The sequence below is a fragment of the Ambystoma mexicanum genome, chromosome 3p, assembly GCF_040938575.1.
Source record: "Ambystoma mexicanum isolate Mex_15411 chromosome 3p, UKY_AmexF1_1, whole genome shotgun sequence".
Classification (NCBI taxonomy): domain Eukaryota; kingdom Metazoa; phylum Chordata; class Amphibia; order Caudata; family Ambystomatidae; genus Ambystoma; species Ambystoma mexicanum.
In genome coordinates this window covers 483,884,886-483,909,670 of record NC_090925.1, presented here as the reverse complement: position 1 = coordinate 483,909,670, position 24,785 = coordinate 483,884,886, and positions in this window count along the sequence as shown.

Sequence of the window (24,785 nt, the reverse complement as noted above, 5' to 3'; positions counted from 1 at the left end):
TGTACTGTATAGCTTGAATTGTATATAACCTTAATTTTTTATTCCTATTATCTGACTGTAATTAATCTCACCTGTACATCTTTGTGATCATATTGCAATTATCTGAAACTTTGTAAGCTTTGCATCTTCTTTTTTTGCTGCGTCCTGTTACCTGCGGGTCTGGTGCGCATTATAAATAAAATAAACAAACAAACAAACAATAATAAAAGATTGATCTACTGACCGTTGCGCTCTTAGAGTGTCTATATTTTCTTTGAGATCTAATGGCAAATAAACTACCTAGCCACACATGCCTTTCAGTAATTCAAAGGGAGGCAGTTTTCCTGTTTTTGGTTGAAAGCATATTATTGCTTGAAATGGGTGCACTGTTTGGATTATCATGCTCTCATACAAGTTAAGTTGTTGGAGTGGATTTGGCAGTAGGAATATTTCCAAGTTATTTGTTATAGCCATGAAGGTATTTGGTTGTTGTCAGGTTTTGCAGTGCAGTATCTGCAAAGTATTGAGGGGTTAGTAATTTTGTATTTGTTTTCTGCTATAAAATAGAGAGCTAATTGGAACCACTGGGATTCCTCATTGTTTTCTATTTTGTTCAATATGTCTACAGTTTTGGTGCTCTTTTTATAAACAAGTTCTCCAGCAACACACATATACTTGGTTTGGTTCTTCAGCAGATGTGCTTTTAAACTCTAGTATTTCTTTTTTGTATGTGTGTAATAGCGGGTTGACATCTGCAAGGTTGTTGCTACTCTTTTCTAAAGGTACTGGATTTTATAAGTGCTCTTCAGCTCTAAAAAAATGTCTTTGGATGTGGTCCATTTCTTCAAGCGGTTCTTTGGCTTTACCATGTAGGAGAATGTCATTTAAATGGTCTAGTGCTAAAGCAGGACTTTTTGCATAGTACAGTTTGTGAATGAGATTTTGTACAGTCAAATGGTGTGTTGCTAACATTTTGATATGGTGGAAGGTGCTTTTGCAAGTAGGTCCCGAAATGCAGGCTAATAAATGTCCTCGTAGTCCTGTGTATTTGCGCACTGGACAGGCGTCTATCGTTTGTAATATTTTAGTTTTTAATTTGTCTTTGCCTTTCACATACTGATTGAGGAACTGACGTAAAAATGTGAAAGATTAGTTTCGAACGTTACACATTGATGTGCACGGCCATTTGTAGAATGAACGTATTGGTTTGGTGGAATGGAGAGGTGATTGTAGGTTTGCTGGGGATATTCTTGTGAGCAGCATTTCTTCTTCCATAATGGTATTGTCAACCTTTTCATACCCTCGCTCACTGCTATGTATGGCAATTGGGTTTGTTTGCTTTTGTTTGTATGCGTCTTCATTGAAATATGGCTCTGTGCTGGTGGTGTAACTCCACTCACCTGGACAGACGTTTGCAATGGTATCTATGTTGATATTCTATCTGTTGCAAAGTACTTGTTGTAGTTTAGTAATTAGTTTTGTCAGTGGATTCATTCTGTTTAAAACGAATATAAATAATTTCCTTTTGAGAAGGATTTTACTGTCGATGAGAGCTTCCAGGATGAGTTTTCTGCAGTAGGTTTTAAGGGTTCATCGTTATTTGTACCCTGTTTTAATAAAGTTCTGAAGGGCTCTGTGGTGGAACATTTTTTGTAAAATAAATGTTTGGGAATTCTTACTTGTGGCTACATCAACATTTATAGGTGCAGTGTTAGCACTAGTGGTAGTTGCAATCTTCTTAATACATTTCTTTGTATTTTTACATTTCGAAGAGGAGTCACAGTTTCTTTCCTGCAAGCGGCTTCAGGTTTGCTTAGTGACTGTATTAGCTGTTTTGTTTGAACTTTTTGTAGAGATTTTGCTGGAGGCGGATGGCTATTTTGTACACTTTTAGTTTGATCTGCTCTATTTCTGCGTTGCTTTCTACGGAGTTGCTTTTTGGTAGGCATTCTTTAGTGTCTGTTGGGGAAGAAAGGAAAGTGTGGGTTCGGAGGTTGTGAAGTGTATATGTGTATATGTGTGCACTGTGCATGAGTGAATATGAGTGTAGGCATACATACAGAGGTGTGTGTTTGTGGAATGCACTGTTACTTCAGGTTGGAAAGGATGTACTGATATGTGTGTGTTACTATACTGGTGTTCATATGACAATACAAAGTGTGCACCTGCTGGTGTGCAATGAGTAAGAGTGAAGCAAATGCTGTTGGGTTGATACAATTGAGTAGCCTGGAATACAAGAACACTGCACTCTGTGAGTAATAGGCAAAACACTACGATAGTATTGCACATACTTTTTGGATGTGAACAGTAGGTTTTTTCTGAGTTCTATTTTCCACTTGAGGTGCCACTGGCTTTCAGGAGAGTGGTTTTCACTGTAATTGTGAAAGAAGGAAGTTAGTACATATGTGTGTTGATGGCACAGTAATTGCATTTGGAAAACACATCATTTAAAGTTAAGGAAGGATTTATTGACAGGAAGATTTAGTGTGTGTGTGAAATTGCACAGCTTTGAAATATGAATGGGGTCTTGAGAGTATCAGCATCATTGCTATGTGGGGCAGTGTTATATTTATAAGTGTGTCCTATGGGGTGCACCTTTGAAAGTGTGTGCATTGTTGTTGCACTATTTACTTTGGAAATTGATTAGTGCAAGTTGTAGCAAGGTGAGAAAAAGGTTCAGAAAGTTGAACAGATTGGAAAGGATTATGTTTCTGTGTGAGGAATTCCATTAACTTTCCTGTACATAGATGCTTGCTACATGAGTGCAGAAATCACATTCCACATTTACAAATGGCACTGTTCCCAATGTACACATGCATTTGTTTGTTTTTAAAGCAATGGTGCGTTCTGTCAATTGTGCAAAGTATGTACTTGCCATGCTTTGTGAACATACATGCAGTTTCCCTTTTCTGTGTGCATTCTGGGCATTTCACATAGGACCTGACTTTTTAACTAGCTGTAAAAGTGTTTCCAATGTGGTGTTCTTTTTTCATTTACGAATACATTTGAGAGCGTAGTGATAAAATGGAAATATGAAGTGTGAAACAGTTATTCAAGTGGGCATTAAAAGAAAGGTTTTTAAGCACACAGCATTGTAAGTAAGTGTCACTTGATGTTAGGAGATGACAACAAATGATGGTATGATTATTTAGTAGGTTATGCAAGGTAAGTGGCAGGTACCATGTTCACATGCATGCAATCTATGTACTTGCTATGCTTTGGTAAGATACAAGCAGTTTTCTTTTTCTGTGTGAATTGTAGGCATTTTATAGCAGGTCTGTTAATGGGGGAAGTGGTTCTAAAAATGGCAGAAGGAATGAAGAGAATAACAGTTTGTATATTACAATGGCTGGTACGGGTAAAGAAAATGTTGAAAGCACACAGCATTGTAAGTGCCGCTTGATGGTAGGAGATAGGACAGATTACTGTATGCTTATTTATATTGAGTAGGTTATGCAGGGTAAGTAGCAGGCTTCCTGTTTATATGCATGCAATCTATGTACTTGCTATGCTTTAGTAAGATAAATGCAGTTTTCATTTTCTGTGTGCATTCTAGGCATTTTATAGCAGGTGTTTGTTTTTATTATTTGTAATGCACGGCTAACCCAAGGGTAGCAGGGCGCAAGAGCAACAAGAGGAATGTATAGCTTAGGTTACATTGGCAAAATGGATGGAGTCCGGAAATGGTTACAGTACCGGACACATCCGCATCATTGAGAACAGATACAATAAAACAATAAAATATATTTACAGAGAATATAATATACAAGATTTACAGGTTGTAGCTAAGCATATAGGGTGGTAGGTGAGCAGAGCAAGTATGTTAGTTGTCGTGTTGCTTGATCCAGTGGATGAGATTGGATCTGAATTGTGTGTAGGGAAGGTCTTCCCTTAAGGGGAGCGGTAGGGGGTTCCAGTGTTGTGCTGCTTTGACGGGAAAGCTACTCCCCCCGGTCATAGTGCGTTTGAATCTTGACACCAGCAGGAGGTTTGAGTTGGCCTTTCTGGAGGGGTGGCAAGAGGCTTGTCTGGTAAATCTGTTAGTCAGGTAAAGAAGGGCAGAATGGTGGAGACATTTGTGGGTCAAAGAGACAGATTTAAGGAAGATCTTTTCTGTCGTGGAGAGCCAGTTGACAGATCTTCTAATATCTGAGATGTGGGCTTTCTTCTGTAGACTGAGGGCTGCTCTTAAGGGATTATTTTGCAAGATTTCAATCTTGTTTGTAATGTATTTGTTGATGCCTACATATAGGGCATTACAGTAGTCCAACTTGGACAGCATCAACGCTCTAGCTAGGGTAATGAAATTATTGGAGGAGAGGAAGGGTTTGGCTGCTCTGATGAGTTTGCAGGTATAGGATGTAGCGGAAGCCATAGCGTTTACTTGTTTTTTGAATGTTAGCGTGGAGTCTAGATGGAAGCCCAGGGTTTTTACCTTCTTAGCTCTGGCAATGGTATTATTGTCGATTTCGAATGAAGAGTAATTCTGGCCAAGTTTGTTAATGTTAGCAGTTGTGCCCAGGATGAGGAGTTCCGTTTTATCATCATTCATGCATAAACCATGGGAGGCCATCCATGCCTGGATTATGAGGTTAGTGGGGGAAGTGATTGTAAAAATGGCAGAAGGAATAAAGAGAATAACAGTTTGCACACTACAATGGGTAATATGGGTAAAATAAAATGTTGAAAGCACACAGTATACTAAGTACCACTTAATGGTAGGAGATGGGACAAATTACAGTATGCTTATTGAGCAGGTTAAGCAGGGTAAGTAGCAGCCACCCTGTTGACATGCATTTGTAAAATAGTTGGAAATGTACTCTACAAAATATATGCATACCTGTAGTTTGTGTTGATGGATGCCGATGTGGATAAATCTGGAAGCAGATATGTTGGAGAGTTGTACTGTAATTTGTTCTGCAGGTGCTTTGCAATCACAGCAGACTTGTAGCCAACGTGTTCAATAGTAGATCTAAAGGCTGAAGTGTGATCACAGAGGTAGATGTAGAGGTCTTGGATGTGATTGGTGGACAGTTGTGTGACTGCTTATGTGTAGCTAATGAGAGGGTGGTGCAGAGAGTGATGTGGAAAGGGAAGAAGAGCTGCTTCTGTGTTACAGGGTCCGCGGACACCGCGGTAGCCCGCTGACAATGCTTGCCACATCCGGGTCCTTGCAGGATGCCTGGCATGGAAAGAGGACCGTGGGGATTAGCCAATTAGGTGTTGAGGTTGTGCTTTGTAGGTAGAGAGGCTGTGTGTAGTGAAGATGGCAGAGGTGCAGAATGTCAGGGAGATGGTAGTTGGAGATCTATTTGTACATGTTTTAGAGAGGTATGCTAGGTTTAAAGATATGGCTGCCAATTTTGGTTTGAAGGAGTAGAGGTTTTGTGGTCAACTGTGCCTGGCTCCAATATGCAGACAGTTGTTGGCGTGTGTAAGAGTATGTCCATTTGGAACTGTCCAGATGTAGTAGTACTGCATTGGGGTGCTGTGCATTTGGGATATATCAGTGCTCCTACTTTGTTCAGTGCTCTGCAGAAATTCGTTCAGAAAGTGATGGTGGTTCTTCTAAGTGCCAAGGTTATTTTTTCTGAGATGCTACCTAGAGTAGCATGGGACAATTGTAATGTTTTGGTACCCAGCAAAATGGTGGAAGGTGTTTGGTTAACAAAGGCATGTCTGTTTCTTGCTCAGAGCTCGGATGTTGTCTTGTAATAATGAGAATATTGATTTTGTTAATGTTAATTATTTCAAAGCAGATGGCATTTCTTTATCCGTACTTGGAAATGCCATGTTATTTCGCTATATAAGGAACACTTTACACAGGTTAATGTAAAGATATCTGGAGGAAAATAAGTGATAAAACCAAAAGAAATATAAGATAATAGGTATTTTTTTTGTTGAAGCATCTTTAAAAAATAAATTTAAAAAAGGCTCTTTTCAGAGCCACCACTAAAGAAGAGATCCCCTAACCTGGTTGAAATGTGTTCCCCCACCCCTGTGTGCTGCAAGATATGTCCGCGGACACCGTGGTAGTTGGTGGATCGCATGTGCCACATCCAGGGCTTTTGAGGCTGGTAGCCATGGAAATGGGATTCTGGAGGCTAGGGGATTGGTCAATAAGATTTTCTGGGTCTGGTGTGTAAAGAGAGACTGTGGCAGAAGGTCTGTTTGGTGAGAGGAATGCAGATGGCTATGGCTAGGGCTGTTTCTTTCAGGAGGCAGTGTGTCTGGATTGTGGGAAACTCTTGGGTTCATTTTTTGCAGTTGTATGCAAAGCATTGTGGAGTGGGTGCACATTTTGGATTCCATCATGTGGATATGCATTGGTATGGAGTGCGTCGAATGAAGTGGCTGGATTTGGTTCCTCTTTGTGCCACTTTGGTGACACACCATCTTCCAGACATTATTATTATTCATTGTGGAGGCAACAATTTAGGACATGTTACCGGAATCTCACTGCAGTTTGTGTTGAAGGAGGCACTTGCGAAAGTCATGGACATGTTTATAATCTCCGGAGTAGTTTTTTCTCGCATTGCGCAGAGACAGACATGGCTTCGCTGTTCTTCACTTGGTCCGCAAATGGAGAAAGCGAAGTGAAATGTCAACAAGGCTGTTTGCGCCTTTTTGTGAGATGTTGGCATGGCGCCCTTCCACAATGCAAACATTACATTTCTGTCAGATATCCTGAAGCACGGTTCCGTGTTGACCCGTCGTGAAGAATATATTTCTTCCTACCAATGTGATTCTCAGGAGTACGAAAGGACAGGCTGAGAAACTAATTGATCGGAAGATGGTGTAGAGTCGTTGGGATCGGTAGAGTTGAGCGGACCGCAAACTTCACGATAGACGGAGAATCCAGGTTCCTTTCAACGACTGCAGAATATTACACTGATTAACAATCAAATACACCCCTTTCTGGATAAACGTTTAACAAATAATTAACAGACTAACCTGCAGAAAACGGGTTTTAACCAGAAGTGTTTCATGCAAGAATGTCCTCAATACTGGGGAAATCTGGAGACCATAAGAAGAGAAAATACAATCAGTACCAGATAGTGAGTTTGTAGAGAATGGTAAGGAAAGTTAAGTTTCTTACCCTGGTTTCCCTGGAAGTGGTCGTCTCTGGCAAATCTCCTTCTCCTTTTCTGCACGAACTGTGTGATGGTATCTGCCCCCCCTGTCCGACGAACCAAATAATCCAATGGTGCAAGGAAGTCACTAGTCCAGCAACAACCTATTCCCGCCGGCACGAGGACGCCTAAAAGGTGCTCAGGAAGTCTCTAGTCCAGCACCTAGCCTATTCCCGCCGGCACGAGGACACCTACAGCACCCTGGAGGAAAGGACAGGGAAGGAATAGGAGGGGAAGAGGAAGGAAGGAAAGAAAGAAGGTAAGAGGTCTCCCAACCTTCAAGGTCCAAAATCAACTTAACCAAACCACTAGGCAAGAATAACCAAAAAACAATCCGAGGTCAAAATACTAGAACAGGTAAGGGCAATCCGTGAGCATATCCAATAAACGTAATCCGAGATCAAAAAACACCAAAATTTTCCAAGCGAGAAGAGCCGCTGTCAATATGGGATCAGAAGCAGCGAGAAGTGGGCGCCGGATCATTAAATACCTGAACTACCGGCAACAAGATGGTCACGTGACCCAGTACGTTTTCTATCACGTGGAAGACGCCGCGCCCACTGACGTAACCTCCATGGTAACTTCCACGTGAGGCGTCGGGAACTACGTTCCCGACGAAAATGTCTACCGCGAGTAGAGCGTGGATAATGCAAGCCCGCCTCCTGTCTGATGTTCGAACGCGACAGGCGCTTTTGGCTACGAGAAGACAAGAGAACCGAAGGGGTATCACAAGACCTGAAGCGTTTTCTGACAGTATCCTCCCCCAAAGGACCCCCATGCCCCCTTGAGGCCAGAAACTGGGATACCAACAACGGGGCATGCACATTCTGCTCTGGTTCCCATGTCCGATCTTCCGGACCGTAACCTTTCCAATCCACTAAGAAATACCTGGTACCACGAGAAACCTTAGAATCAAGAATGGAATTGACTTCATACTCCTCTACCCCTTGAACCAATATCGGAGATGGAGAAGCCACTACCCTGGTACTGTCCACACAAGGCTTAACCATGGACACATGAAAGACCGGATGTATCTTCCAAGAGCACGGCAAATCTAACTTGACTACCAATGGACTCAAGACATCCTTTACAACATAAGGACCGACAAAACGTGGCAACAAGCATCGTCGTCCTGGAATGCGTAAATTCTTTGTGGACAACCATACCCGCGAACCTGGAACGTAATTGGGTGCAGGACGGCGATTCCGATCAGCGTACTTCTTTGCCTGCTCTTGAGCTTGTTTCAGATGTTCCAGCACCCTATCACGGACCAGAGACAGATCCTTGATACAAGACTGAACTGCCGGGCAATCCGCAGGTAGTTTCCAATCAAGAGGTAGGGTGCGTGGGTGTTGCCCATATAAGGCATAAAATGGCGATGTTCCCGTAGATGAATGGCTGGAATTATTATAAGCGAATTCCGCTAATGGAAGAACGGCTAACCAGGATTCCTGATGTTGAAGGATGAGACACCTGAGATACTGCTCCATAGTAGCGTTCACCCGCTCTGTTTGACCATCCGTCTGGGGATGGAATGCTGTGGAACACCGTTCATCCACCCCTAATGAGAACATAAGATGCCTCCAGAAACGTGACGTAAACTGGGACCCTCTGTCAGAAACCACAATCTCAGGTAACCCAAAAAACCTGAAGACATGTCGCAAGAACAGCTCCGCCAGCTTAGCAGCTGATTGCAAACCTTGGCAAGGAACAAATAGAGACATTTTAGAAAAGCTGTCAACCACCACCCATATAGTATCAAAACCGTCGATCAAAGGCAACTCCACCACAAAATCCATGGTAATCATCGCCCATGGTCTGGCCGGCACTGGTAATGGCTGTAGTAACCCCATAGGTTTCGCCGAATGGGATTTACATTGGGCACAAATGGCGCAGGTCGAGATATACTGCGAGACGTCTCTTCGCATAGAGGGCCACCAACACCAGCGTTTGAGGAGTTCGAGGGTTTTCTGTGAACCAGGGTGCGCTGCGATAGCAGCGTCATGACATAAGGACATAGCTGCACACCGGGTATCCTGATCAGGCATAAAGACACGACCCTGGACATAAGGAAGACCATGCAAAATATCCATGTTATATTCTGCCAATTCTGCGGGCTCTTTATCAACCCAGGTCTGAAGCGTTGACTTCAAAGTGGGTTGTAGAACACAACTACAAACCACTTGTGTTGGTAATAACAATGACCCATCCTGTGGACGTGAAACATCATTCCCCAAGCTTCTGGAAAGAGCGTCAGCCTTGGAATTTAGAACACCTGGGCGATAAGTCAACGTAAAGTTGTACATAGAAAAGAATTCATGCCAGCGGGCATGTCTCGCAGTGGTGCACGTCAAGGACTGCAAGGCCAACAGGTTTCTGTGGTCAGTAAAGACCTGGACCGGTACTTCCGTACCAAGAAGATGATGTCGCCAGACCATAAATGCGTCCCTAACAGCCAACAATTCCCGTTCAGTTACGGTATAATTGCGCTCATAGGGCGTTAACTTGCGTGAATGATAGGCGACTGGATGTAATTCTCCGGTATCAGCGCATGTCTGGGACAGGATAGCTCCTACCGCAACATCCGAAGCATCAGCTTCGACGACGAAAGGACGTTTGACATTTGGATGCAGCAAAACAGGAGCTGTAGTGAATGCGGCCTTTAAAGACTCAAACGCTATTTGGGCGTTATCGTTCCATAGATAAGGCTTCTTGTTACTGGTCAATTCGGTGAGGGGTGCAGCAATAGAAGAGAACTGTCTAATGAACCGCCTGTAAAAGTTAGAAAACCCCAGAAACGATTGCAACTCTTTCCTTGAAGTTGGTACAGGCCAGTTTAAGACCGCTTTTACCTTACTACTACTCATCTGCACTCCTTTGTTGGTGATGTCATATCCAAGGAACTCGACCTGATTTGCATGGAATACACATTTTTCTAACTTGACAAAAAGGTGATGCTCCCGCAAGCGTTGTAAGACTTCTGAAACATGACGTACATGATCTTCCATAGATGGAGAATAGATGAGTATATCATCTAGATAGACGATAACGAACCTGTCGATCATGTCACGCAGAACGTCGTTGATGAAATTCTGGAATGTGGCCGGGGCATTGCAAAGCCCGAATGGCATCACCAAATACTCGAATAGGCCATATCGGGTCTTGAAGGCGGTTTTCCATTCATCCCCTCGACGAATCCGGACCAAGTTGTAAGCACCCCTTAGATCCAATTTGGTGAAGAATTCTGAAGACCCTAACTGATCCAGTAAGACAGATATCAGCGGAATCGGGTACTGATTTCGGATAGTACCTGCATTGAGCTCCCGATAATCAATACAAGGTCTTAAGTCACCCTCCTTCTTGGGTACAAAGAATAGCGGTGAAGCAAATGGAGAGTGAGAAGGCCGAATAAAACCTAACTCAAGGGCTTTATCCAAATATTCCTTAAGGACGACTTCTTCCTTTTGGGTAAGGGAATAAATACGTCCCGATGGTGTCTTAACATCTGGTTTGAGAACAATTGGGCAATCGTAGGGCCGATGAGGCAGCAGAATCTCCGCTTTCCCTTTGTCAAAAACATCCTTATAACTTGTGTATTCGACAGGCAATACGGTGTTAACAACTGCTCCAATGGTAACCACAGAGTCCAACAAAGCCCGACTAGGAGCTTCAGGTGCTTCATACATAGACTCTACTGAATTGCATGATCGAAGACATTGCTGAGAACTGAAAGCGATAGCCCCGGTCTCCCAGTTAATGACCGGATTATGAAGCTTGAGCCATGGTAAACCCAGGATTAGTTTATATTGCGGTGCCATAATGACGTCAAATGTGATGGTTTCCGAATGCTCAACACCAATGGTTAACAGTAACGGAATGGTATGTTCAGTAACAAGCCCAGAAAGAAGGGTTGATCCGTCAACGGCATTGACTACCTCAGGAACACTCTTTGACAATAAGGGAATACCCCATTTCCGAACGTATTGGGCATCAATGTAGTTACCAGTTGCCCCAGAGTCAAGAACAGCTACAGAACTCCAAGGCGTGACCTGGTCATAACTCAACATAACGTCAATATAAAAGGGTGTGGACAACAAGGAACCCTGCATGGAAGAGCTCGGCGTAGGGGTTCCTTCTACGACCGGGCCTTGGCGTTTCCCGACTTGCGGGGTCTCTTTGGGCATGCACTGAGTAGATGATTAGCGGAACCGCAATAAAAGCACAAATTGTTCCGTCTGCGATGTTCTCTTTCTTCCGATGTTAACGGGCCCCTTACTGCCCCGATTTGCATAGGTTCGTCACCGCCAGAAACAGGAATTGGGGAAACGGTAGTATTGACCGAAATTACTCTCTTCTCCCCTTTTCTTTCGGCGCGTCGGGCATCAATCTGAAGTACTAGGTCCAAGAAATCAGGAAAGGACGTAGGAACCACCGGAACCGTGGCTATAGTATCTTTCAATGAGTCCGACAATCCCTTATAAAATAGGGCTGCCTTTTTATCTTCCGGCCAACCAGTTTCAGCAACCAACTGATTAAACTTAGCCATATATGACAACAAAGGAGTATCCCCCTGACGGAGATTTAACAATTCCAGATCCGTGGCTTGAGTCTTGTAGCGAGTATCAAACACCCTAGTCATAGCACTGATCAATGCATCGCAGTCGAACAATAGCGGACTGCCTTGTTCTAACAAAGGATTAGCCCAAACAGCGGCCATACCACCGAGGTTTGATAAGACAAAGGCAGCTTTTGTAGTCGCATCAGGAAACGAGGTAGGCCGACACAAGAAATGCAACCTGCATTGGTTAACGAAAGTCCGAAAGGATTTAGGATCCCCAGTAAACCTTTCTGGGGGAGCAAGCGGGAACTGAGCGGCCATGTACACATGCGTAGAATCAGATCTGACCGAAGGCCCTGCCTGACCTGAAGTGGAAGCGGAGGCCAAAGATGGTGATCCTGTAACCACTTCCCTGATACCAGCTTGCATTTCGTCAATGCGCCGGTGGGTGTCAGCCTGGGCCGCCATCATATCGGCACGTAGGTCGGCCACCAACTGAACCAAAACGGCCAACGGGTCATTCGCGGCATCCATGATAAGGCTTCTGATTCTGTCAGATATCCTGAAGCACGGTTCCGTGTTGACCCGTCGTGAAGAATATATTTCTTCCTACCAATGTGATTCTCAGGAGTACGAAAGGACAGGCTGAGAAACTAATTGATCGGAAGATGGTGTAGAGTCGTTGGGATCGGTAGAGTTGAGCGGACCGCAAACTTCACGATAGATGGAGAATCCAGGTTCCTTTCAACGATTGCAGAATATTACACTGATTAACAATCAAATACACCCCTTTCTGGATAAACGTTTAACAAATAATTAACAGACTAACCTGCAGAAAACGGGTTTTAACCAGAAGTGTTTCATGCAAGAATGTCCTCAATACTGGGGAAATCTGGAGACCATAAGAAGAGAAAATACAATCAGTACCAGATAGTGAGTTTGTAGAGAATGGTAAGGAAAGTTAAGTTTCTTACCCTGGTTTCCCTGGAAGTGGTCGTCTCTGGCAAATCTCCTTCTCCTTTTCTGCACGAACTGTGTGATGGTATCTGCCCCCCCTGTCCGACGAACCAAATAATCCAATGGTGCAAGGAAGTCACTAGTCCAGCAACAACCTATTCCCGCCGGCACGAGGACGCCTAAAAGGTGCTCAGGAAGTCTCTAGTCCAGCACCTAGCCTATTCCCGCCGGCACGAGGACGCCTACAGCACCCTGGAGGAAAGGACAGGGAAGGAATAGGAGGGGAAGAGGAAGGAAGGAAAGAAAGAAGGTAGGAGGTCTCCCAACCTTCAAGGTCCAAAATCAACTTAACCAAACCACTAGGCAAGAATAACCAAAAAACAATCCGAGGTCAAAATACTAGAACAGGTAAGGGCAATCCGTGAGCATATCCAATAAACGTAATCCGAGATCAAAAAACACCAAAAATTTCCAAGCGAGAAGAGCCGCTGTCAATATGGGATCAGAAGCAGCGAGAAGTGGGCGCCGGATCATTAAATACCTGAACTACCGGCAACAAGATGGTCACGTGACCCAGTACGTTTTCTATCACGTGGAAGACGCCGCGCCCACTGACGTAACCTCCATGGTAACTTCCACGTGAGGCGTCGGGAACTACGTTCCCGACGAAAATGTCTACCGCGAGTAGAGCGTGGATAATGCAAGCCCGCCTCCTGTCTGATGTTCGAACGCGACAGGCGCTTTTGGCTACGAGAAGACAAGAGAACCGAAGGGGTATCACAAGACCTGAAGCGTTTTCTGACAATTTCGTAGCACAAACATTTTTTGCAAAGATAGAGTACTTTTTCTGCGGAATATCCAAAATGCATTGCAGCCCTTTATGCAAGTATAGGAAGCATATCGGAAGCATTTTTCCAGTAGGTGTTGGCCTCTTCCACCCTTCTAAAAATATACAAACACCACAAAAAGGCACTTTTCAGAGCCATCACTTTCTCCTGGAAAAGAGTGCAATGTTTTTGAAGGTGACATTCCTACATTTTTTTTGAAGTCCACGGATTACTGCGCTGTCTGCAGACTTCTCAGAATGCCCAGCGCCCTGTCCCATTTCATTGGGACTTCTGTTTTTAAACTGTGAAAGGTGACTCTGAAAAGAGCCTTTTTTTGAGGGGTTTTTGCTGTTTTGTATTTTTCTCTTTTTTTATACATGACACATAAGGAAAGGAAGGGAACGGAGGGTAGGGAAGGGGAACCAACCACAGGGATAAGAAAGGGCAAGTGGAGAGAGGAAGATGTAGGGTGGGCCTCACTTAGGTAGGAGGCACTCTTTCTCATGCTCCCAGATGGAAGCCTCGAAAGCACTTCGAAATTGCTCCCCCATGCAGAGTACCACATCGCAATACATGCACAATACAGTGACCCTCGAAAGGTAAGGGTCTGCTGCGTATCGTATGGCCTGCGAGCCTGGTTCTGGGAACCGCTTCCCCACAGGAGTGTCTCTTGTGGTGGCAGGAGCAGATACGGAGGATGTTGTAGAGGAACTCAATGTACTACTTTGTTCAAAGGGGATGACTCTCCGAACTGCCCCCTTGTGGTTCGATCTCAGGTGTCGCTGCATGTGGGTGGTCCTGTAGCTATACAGACCAGGTTTGCAGCAACTGGGCACAGTTCTGCACTCAGTGCAGGACACCTTGTCTGCACGTGCCTTGAGTACCCCTTCAACAGTGATAAAGATCCTCCACACCCAAGACTCACGCTGGCTGGCAGTATTGAGGACCTCCACTACCTCATGCTCATCTTCTACTTGATCACTCTGTACATCACCATGCCTGTTCCCCTACCCAGGACCTCTGAAAGGTGGTGGTGGTGGAGGGCGTGGGGGTGGTGCTGAAGCAAAGGCAGCAGAAGTAGCAATGGTTGCCATCTGACCTGGAATTGACTTCTAAAAATAGTTCAGCCCAGCAGGAAAAGCAATGTGAGCAAACAGCAATGTGCAGCAATGCTCTGTCCTGGTATCCAAATACAGAATAAGGTATCCTACAGACAGGGTTTGGCTCCCCCGACTAATTAAAAGTGTGACACATATTTTAAATAATGTGTCAGAATGATGAACTTTAGAGCACAATAGCTGAGGAATAATTGGGTAAAATAGTCATACAATTTACAACTGGATCATCAGTTAACAGGAAATAATCCAATAGATGTCAAGTCCCCAACAATACACAGGAACATTTAACAATATTTTCATGATGCATGTGTTCACATAATTTGCCAGCTCTGCCATTGTAGACCATTTTGATGAAGCCGAGCTCACAATATATACCATAATTCCCAGTGTCTTGTCTTGTTTGTCTTTTTAATGTTTCTTTTAATGTGTGATTTAAAAATGATTGTAAAGTTGATGTAAATCAGCTAAATCAATAAAATAAAATTAAAAAATAATAATAATTCCCAGTGTAAATCACTATAAAGGTGTTATGTGCACACTTTACATGTCATCATTGACACTGTGAATCACTTTAATGAATCTTCACTAACGTATGCCATCATTGCCACTGTGTACATCATATTCATGATACAGCACCTACAATATATGGCAGCATTATTAATATTGATGAAGTCCCCAGCCTGACTGTGTGGCTGATCTGTCGAGTGGTTGAATGGAACTGTATTACCCTGAGTAAGAGGATGATCTAATGCCAAGACTACATCCTTTATGTCCCTACTCAAAGGCAGGATGCCCTCACAAAAAAGTATTTTTTCCCCATCCATACAAAAACATTTCCACTAGTCCTGTCATCAAAGTCTTAGAAAAGCCCAAGCACAGCACAACTAGACCTAAAACACCAACCTAAAGAAGGAAACAGCTCCACCTGGCCTAGGTCACCTGACAGAGGAAGGACAAGGCAAACCTTAGCTCACACAGGTTCAAGCCATCCAAAGGAGGATCTGAACAGTAGACGCTTGGACAGATGGGAGAGAGGAGAGCAGATGATGCTTGTGGAGAAAATTGAGGATATCAAAGTCTAGAGAGGAAGGGGGAGGGAGTACAGAGGTTGTCTGGGGATTCTGGCATAAAGGTGCAGAGCCAGCCCAGAGATTCTGATTTTGGGATCCAGGAGGTTACCCTAATAAAGAATGCAGGACTTAACCAGCGATTTGGGAGTACAAATATCAACCCAAGATTTGGGAAATGGGGGGTCCCCTGAAATATTTGGTTTTAGAGGTCTGCCAAGATTTGGGGATTCATGGGGATACTTGTTGGTGGAGGTGTCATCTTGGGATTTGGGGGAGCAGAAGGCCCAGAGTTTTCCTCAAGAAACTGAAGGAAGTTTTGGAGCTTTGTACCTGGGGGGGAGATGTCCCTAGAGCAAGTATGCATAACATACAGCCCGCAGGCCAGATGCGGCCCTTGACAATATGATTCATGGCCCTCTAGGTCAGAGGAGTTTTAGAATAAGGTGCAGTGTCTTTCTGGTCATTTACTCTCTAAAAGTTGGAAAACAAACACAGCAACACAGAAATAAGAGGTTGGCACCTTCATTCTTGTTTATATATATACATATGAGTTAAGAGAACAAAATCCCCAAAGCAAGTGAAACAAAAAAAATATATGCATTGCTTAATTTATACCATGAAAAGAAATGAAATTAGGCCTTGAATGTTGGACAAAAAGTGAATGGCAAAATGTTGCAAGCTTGATTTACGCTAATTGCCAACTTATTAATCTGCAGTGGCTTTTTTTAAACATATTTAATACTCACGTTTTAAAGTGACAGCCTCTGAAACTGAGCATAACGTTTTTTTCCATGTGATTTTTTTCATGTTTAATATTGTAGTTATTATATAGCATTACAGTTAACATGGAACTGGATAAGTGAAATGGCAATGTCATTTTTATCTTTAAATGGGCACCCAAAAAATTCAACACGCTCACAGTTAGGCAAACAGTACTCCTCAGGGTTGTGGTTTATTTTGGCAGCGTCCTTGTTTTGTTCAAAGGCCTCACGTCCGTTTCTCTAACAAGCATTAATGGTTGCATTATGTTCTAATGAAATATTGCAGGATTTTCTGTGAAGCTTAAGATATAGAACAATAAAGTCAATAAGTGCATTTCAGAATGCACCTTTCGTCTCACTTCATTTTGACATTCGTCTGGTGTGAACATTCTGCAGTGCCCCCCCTCCCAATTAGGCACTCACGCCCACCAAAGAAGGCCTGCAAATTACATCCAGCCCCAGAAAAGTCAGTTGTCCACCCCTGCCCTAGAGGAATGGAGAAAGGGTAGTGTACAAGAACTTGGCCAGACCAGGAGGTGATGTCAGAAGATGGGACTGATGAGGAGATAAGAGTTTGTCTAGAAAAGGCACAATGTTGATGGAGCCCCACAAGAGGGTGATTGGATGCAGGGCACCAATGGGGCCTGAGGGACTGCGGAAGTTGGGTCGGAGACCAGGACCCACCGTTCAGTCATGAAAGGAAAGCACCAAGATTAGAAAGGTGAGGCAAGTGGAGTTTAAGAACATAGAGTAGGGAGGGACCAAGAAGACAAGACTCGTCCCTGTGAGGAAGCTTAAGTATATGCCCTCAGACTGCTGGAGGAATAAGAGCAGCAGGTAACACATGAAAATGTGAACAAGTGAGCAGTGAGGCCCAAAGTGGTGACAATAAGAGGAAGCGAGAGAGAGAGATAACACAAGTGGAGGTGTAGGTCATTCTAGGAGGGAGAAATGTGTTACTAGACGTAGGAGAAGAACAGGAGAAACGACTGAGCTAAAGGTTCATAGGGGGTTCCAGCAGACAAAGGCAGTCACAGCCAGGCAGGTACAAATGCAGGAGGAGGATGGTGCAGGCACACCAAGGAAACAGGGAGTTTACAATGTGGAAGAAAATAGAGATGTTGAGAGCCTAAGAGCCAGAACAAGTACAGAGGCAGTCTGGGCATAGTCCACCCCACCTCCTCCAGACCTGAATTCATCTCTCCACTGGACCCCTACAACCTGAACAGAGAGAAACCTGCACTCGAGTAACCAAGGACTGAGAAACCGAAGTTCTGATACCTAGAAGACTTCTTGCCTCAAACCAAATACTGCAACAAGTTTTGGACTTTGGTGCAAGGAGGCCATTGTGAGCTATTCTTTAGTAGAGTCCTAGGACACACACCTCAGAGGTCCTCAGCTAGTAGAGGGACTATTCATCGAATGTGACAGTATTCCTGGGTGGGAGATGGAATTCCCAGAACACATAACATAAGGCTGTCCTTTTCCTTCATCTTTTTGATTCGGTATGCATGGGGAGGGGGGGCCACATTCTGTTTTTTGTGCTATATGAAAACCATTGTAATTAAATTGCCTTTTGAGAACAGGAAGGAATGTTGTCAGGTCTTTTGTGCTTTTCGTTTGTGTCCACACCACATGCTGTAAATCATGCTGATATCACACCCACAGTTGATGCCAGTGCCTTCAATGCCAGTTCCTTCACTATAAATCACATTTATGAAGCTGCACCTAGAATATATGCTGGTATTGCCACTGTATTTTGAGTTCATGATGCTACACTCACAGTATATGCTAGTATTGCACTCCATAGTACGTTGGTGATGATATGCCCACTATACATGCTGGCATTCCCATTGTAAGTAACATTGATGATGTCATGCCCACAATATATGCCAGAGCTGCCACTGTATATAACTTTCATGAAGCTGCTTCCACAATATATGCCCTCATCTCAATTGCACATCACTTTGATGGTATCACACCCATAATATGCGTCGGAATAGCCAATATAAGCCACTTTAATGAAGCTGTACAACTATATACCAGCTTTACCTCTGTGCATCACTTTCATGATGCTGCACAATATGGGCCATTTATACTGCAAATCAGCTTGATGTCCCGCCCAATGTACAGACTAATTTTGCCACTGTAAATCACGTTCACGGATCTGCAGCCACAATATATACCAGATTTGTAACTTTAAATCACTGTCATATTGATTCACTCACAATAAATGCCAGCTTTCTAACTATACATTACTTTTATGGTGTGACCATCACCAGAACAGCAGGTGCATGAATTGCACTGTCTTGCACGAACACTGTCAGTGAAACCTACACATACACTAAAACACACAAACACATACACACGCAGGCTCACTCACTGACATGTGTACACACACACATACGTGGACATTGCATTACATTCAAGCACACACACACAATATACATTAAAGTGCAGGAATCTTCATACTCCAGTCTTCTCACCACACGCGGCTGCAGCATTGGACATCCAAGACAGTTAACCTGTTTGTGTATTTCAACAATATATGTCCAACACAGGCACGCTGGGGGCATGCAGAGGGCAGGCACCAGCACAGTTGGGAGGCAGAGAAGTTCACTGCACATGGAGGATGTGTTCATGGGGGCGGGTGCCACCCCACTTTAAGATCTGTTTGGTTGTGATGTGCACATTATAGAAGCCTATTAATAGATCATAACATCATTTCCAGATGCCTGGGTCTACCACTGCATTGCATAACGTATCTTACATTCTGATACTCTTGATTGTCTTCGTGTGCATTAAATAGCAAAGGGATGGCATATGGACGTTGTAACATTGCTTCAGTCTTTTGTATTGTTTTCATGTGTATTACGGTTTTATGAACCAAAAGTAGAATTAGAAAAACAGAATACCTATTGAAATGCAGTGGAAACAGTAACACATGTATTATCAATGGGTGTTCAATTTTCAAGTGCTTGAGCTCGATTTAAACTACATTCACGGATTAGGGCTCATTCAACCGTGTTCTCATGATTTCCTGAAAGCAGTGATATAAACTATAAAAACTCTGGTGGGTTTCGATTCATGATTTCAATCAATGCTCTGTGCAGTGAATCTGTCGTGATCTCTGACATGCATTCATTCATTCACCCTGCAAAGATGAGCAATGGTATCAACCATGAGTAACTTTGGTGCCATCATTGTGGGAGGGATTTTCACGGACTGCAGCTGTTTTTTTCCCCTGGTGCAAGAAAAGTGGGCCCAGTTTGCAGAAATCACAATGTGTACTCCACTTCATAGTTTCTCTGTAGGATTGCCGTATACAATAAGGAATCTTCCAGAAATGTTGTGTTCAGAGAAAGGCATAAAATGCGTTTTTTTCCCCCTGGGCTTGTTCTGTCCATCCCACCTGCAATGAGGCTTTACATGGCTTAGTATTCTTAATGTCTATAAGTCTGCTTGTAAAAACTACATCCAATAGGAGTGTAGCTCAAGGGTACACTTTTAGCTGTATGTCAAGGGGGCACTAGAGCTAAGAGAATGGAGATGGGATATAATGACCGGCTGCAAGAATAACATATGCCCACTTACTTCCTGCACCCACAGCAAACATCTAAAGCTGGCACCCATGAATATACGCACAGTAAGTGAAAATATATCTTAGAGTGAAATATACAAATGTAGTTAATTTCATCTTACCCTTAAAAGAAAGTGTGCAAGACACACTAGCATCGGACTTTTAAAAAAAAGTAATGAACACCAGAAAAATAACCTGAGAGAGGAAATGTTCCAATAAATATGCTGGCAAAATATAAAAGGTGGTCACCTTTTTAACCCAGCAATCTGTCGTGAATTATTCCCTGGTAAACAAAATCCCAATAGGAATCAAGTGCTTGTAGTATTGCGGTCTTGTGGGCAAGCATCTGCACTGGGAACATGACAACCTGAGTAAAATCCTGGTAGCCAAATACTTGACCAAGCTTGCCAACCTCACAAAACCCTGTGTGTTCTGTCTGCCCTCTGCAAAAAGTTATACTCTTCACCCACATGTGTCCTTTACTTATGCCCTGAAAATCAGCCACAAACAGGAGAGAATAACTGCACCAGTGTTCAGGATTACAAACTCTCTTGCCACATCATGGGCAAATACTGTGAGGAAAAGGGGGGCTTGGCATTGCTTGGCACGGGACCCAGACCACTACAAGTCCCATGATGACATGGGGTTTTTGAGTGCGCGTATGCGCACACAGGCTTGTGCTATATAAACTCCTCCCTGGCCTGTGCTGCTTGTTGGTGATTTGGGCGTTTGCATGCAAGGGCCAGTGGGGAGCAGGATGGTGTACTGGAGAACCCAGGCTCAGGTGGTGAAGAGGGGTGTGAGGCAGAATGGAAGGTGTGAGAGGGACTCGCTGCTCTCTCTTCTCCCTCACAGAGACACGCTAGGCATCCCGGCGACCGCAGGCTCTCCCCGCTCAACACAGGAGTTACATTGTCTGGGGAGGTGCCATCCGGCCCCACAGGCCTCAGTTAAGTGCACATTGGGATTGTTTGTCAAGGGTGTGGTGAGGGCAAGGTAGCACGGTGCTGAAGCGCTGTGTGTGTAGGGAACATCACTGCTCTACCATGAACGCTAATCAGTGAAAGCTGTGTGGGAAGCGCAAAACATTTCCAGGAGCGCTCTGGATGTGAACTTTGAGCTTTCAGGGCACGCTATGTTTTGTCGGTTTGCTTCCTCTTGTCTGCTCATGGAATGGCATGCAGACCCTGTACTAGTCTATGTACACAAACTGTGGCAACAACCTCTGTTGCACAGCATTAAAGAGTCCAGGGAGGAGGGGGGTATGCTGTCAGTGTACATAACGGCTAATGTCATGATTTGTTTTTTCCTGTCTTATGTTATGTGGTACTGCTTGTTCAGTAGTCTCCTGAACACCTTGTGCGCCTTTTTAGTCGCTCTTACTACAGAATGAATAGTCTGGAGGTACAGGTTCTAGGACGATATCTTCCTAATCAAGAAGGATGATGTCATGCTAAGTAGGAGGAATTTCAGGAGACAAGGGAACCCTAATCCAAGGAGGGTTACTTTCATTGCCTTTGTTTCATTTTGTGTGTGTGCTTTCCCTTTACACAACTGTACCCATCCATTTCACAAGCATTAACCCTCTTTCCGGTTACCCTAAACACCCCCTTCCCTATCCACAACTTCTCCCGAACACTCTTCCCCCATTGGCTCTCTCGAGGTTACCTGTTGGTACAAAGCAGGAGCTCATGCCATCCAAGATGGGAGGGTTCAAACTCATTTGGTTTCCGTGGTCAGGAAGGAGTTACGAGATACTACAGGGGTGTGACATAATCACCAACCCCCAGAAAGTGGGAAGATAATGACACCTAAACCATATGGTGTCCCCTCCACCCTTAACAGAGGTGCTCAAGGCACTACAGGATATTCAGGCAGATTTGGTGTAGTCTCGGCAGGAAACAACCACATTGAAGATGTAGGTTAGTGGGTTAATTGCTCATCGAACACTGCTTCAGGCGGACGAAGCAGCATCCTCTGCTTCTGGTCCCCCTGGTCGACCAAGTAAGGTGGTGGTGCAGCAACACCTAGGGGTCCCACTGGCAATGGCGGAAAGATTTTCAGGGATCCTAAGAAGTTCTCCACCTTCTTCACAGAGTGTAAATAATGTTTTGTTAGTTTTGTATAAGCCTACCATGTTTCAGTACGCCCAAGCACGCACAGCCTGGGCAATTCCCCTAGTACAGAAGGATGACCCCATACTTTATGATTGGGGAGGATTTACAATTGAATTTGCACATTTGTTTGATCACCACAACATGTCTTTGGCTCAAGATAAGGAGCTGGTAGCCCTTAGGCAGGGCACTAAGGATTTTATGACATATGTGATACAGTTTAATAGGCTAGTGGTAGAGACAGCTTGGACTGAACCCAAAAAAGCAGTTTTGTTCTATCAGGGGTTGAGAGAGGAGTTAAAGGATGCAATTGCTCATGTGGAACCACAACCTGACTCATCTAACTCCTTGATAAATTTAGCCCTGAGGTTGGATCATAGATTGAGCGAGCGTAGAGGAGAAAAAAGGAGGCCAGAGGGGGTACCATTTGTACGGTTGGACAGAAGTAAAGAGGTGATGGGACGCTCAGGAGGGGATCAGGGGGAGCTCATGTAGATTGGCAGTGTACAGGGACCATTGTCGTCAGAGGAGAAAGAGAAGAGGAGAGCTAAAAATCGGTGTCTTTATTGTGGGTAGGCAGGGCATTATATCAGGAACTGTCCCAATACCCCGACACCAACCTTGGAAAGGAGAAAGGTGGAGGAAGGAAAAGAGGGGCCTTGGCATGATATGTTTATTTATGTAGTGCCTATACACAATGTGTTTCAAAGTGCTTCACTGCAAGGGAGGGAACAAGGGAAAATACAATGGGCCTCATTCCGAGGTTGGAGGTAAGGTACAAACCATGCCGGTAATGACTTACCGCCATAGTATTCCGCTCCATGCCATTCCGACCCCTCAGACCGTAAATTACGGCACCATAAATAACAATGCCATAATTTACGTCCTTGGGTCGCGCGCGCACACCACCATGGCGTAATGAACGGCATGGCGTAAACCGGAGCTGATCCCAAGCATGGAGCACACGTAAATTACGGACTCCTTACCGGCATGGAGTACATACAGGCATCTCAGAGAAGGAGTTAAGAACACTGAGCAGTGGACTCCACAGCCACAGGTGCACACAATCAGCACAGGTGTAGCCAATGGAGTACGGCACAGCACAAAATGAGCACACCCACACACCACACCCTCTCCCACACCAAGATGATACCAATAGTAGTGGCACAACTGTAGCCGGAGGCCCCACTTACAAGGCAGTAACAACAACAACCACAGCCCCAACCACAGAGGACACACAGGAGGAGACGGAGGGTGAGACAGGCCCAGCATGCACCACCAGTGCACCCACCGTTTCCACGCCGGCAGACCCCAATACCTCGCATCTGAGCCACGTCCTTCAACCCAACACGACATCAGATCCACACCCTGTACCGGCTTGACCATGACACCATCACCACCATAGTGGCCCTGATACATGACGACATAGTGAGTTACATAGCATAAAGCTCTACCATCCCCCCTCCACTGAAGGTAGTGACTGTGCTCCACTTCCTTGGCACAGGCACCTACCGGCACACAGTGGGGCACATGCATGGTACATCACAACCCTAATATACCCGGATACTGAACCGAGTGCTGGAAGCCCCCCTCAAGCACACAAGGGACCACATATACCTACCACGGACTCCCCAGGATGCAAATGTTGCCTTCCATGGACTGTGAGACATCAAATGACACCTGCGCAATGATCAATGTCCACTCCGTTTTACATCATGAACAAGTGTATTTAATAATTGTAATGGAACGTGTACAACGATACCTCCACCACCCCCCCTCCCCCCAACACCCAAACACACCCACACCCCCTCCTCCCCCCAACACCCAAACACACCCACACCCCCCCTCCCCCCAACACCCAAACACACCCACACCCCCCCTCCCCCCAACTCCCAAACACACCCACACCCCCCCTTCCCCCAACTCCCAAACACACCCACACCCCCCCCTCACCCACAACAACCCCAGAATAGTGCCATTAGGCCAACATTGGCCACATGTGTGTGCCATCATGTTCAGGGCGTGCCCCCAGAGCCAGGGGGATCCATGTTGGGCCGGCGCAAAGTACGCAATCAGCGTCGGAGCGGGCTTGTCTGGGTGGAGGAGCACTGTGACGGTGTGTCCTCCCGCTGGGGCTGTCGTGTGGGAGGTGCAGCCTCCAGGGCATCCGCGATGCGTCCCAGCACCACACACAGCCGATTGGTGCTGTCAGTGACCGCCTGACGCATTTGCCTCAGCTCATCCACCCACTCCACCCTGCCCTGGCGGGTGTCCTCCAGGAACACATTGATGAGGTCCGTCAGCTGTTGTGCCCGTGGTTCATCAATGTATGTCGCAACATTGCTGGCGGGTATTGGGCCTACCTGCCCTGGCATGGCCTCGACTGGTGGAATAGGGCCAGGGACTGCCGGAGCACTACGGCCAGGTGTTTCCTGCACCACAGAGTCACTGCTTGATGGCAGGGGGACATCGGTGGGCTCCGGGGTGTGGACTGTGGGGTAAAAGTCCTCCTCAGTGGCACCACAGATCGACAATGGGCTGTCCACATTCTCCTGGGTGGCCGTAGCTGCCAACTCCCCAGCAATGCTCGATTCTGTCGACCTTGGGGTGTCCAATGTGGCAGGTTCCAAGGCAGGGAGGGATTGAGGTGGTGCATCCACCACTGCCGTTTGTGGTGCCTGGGTCTTA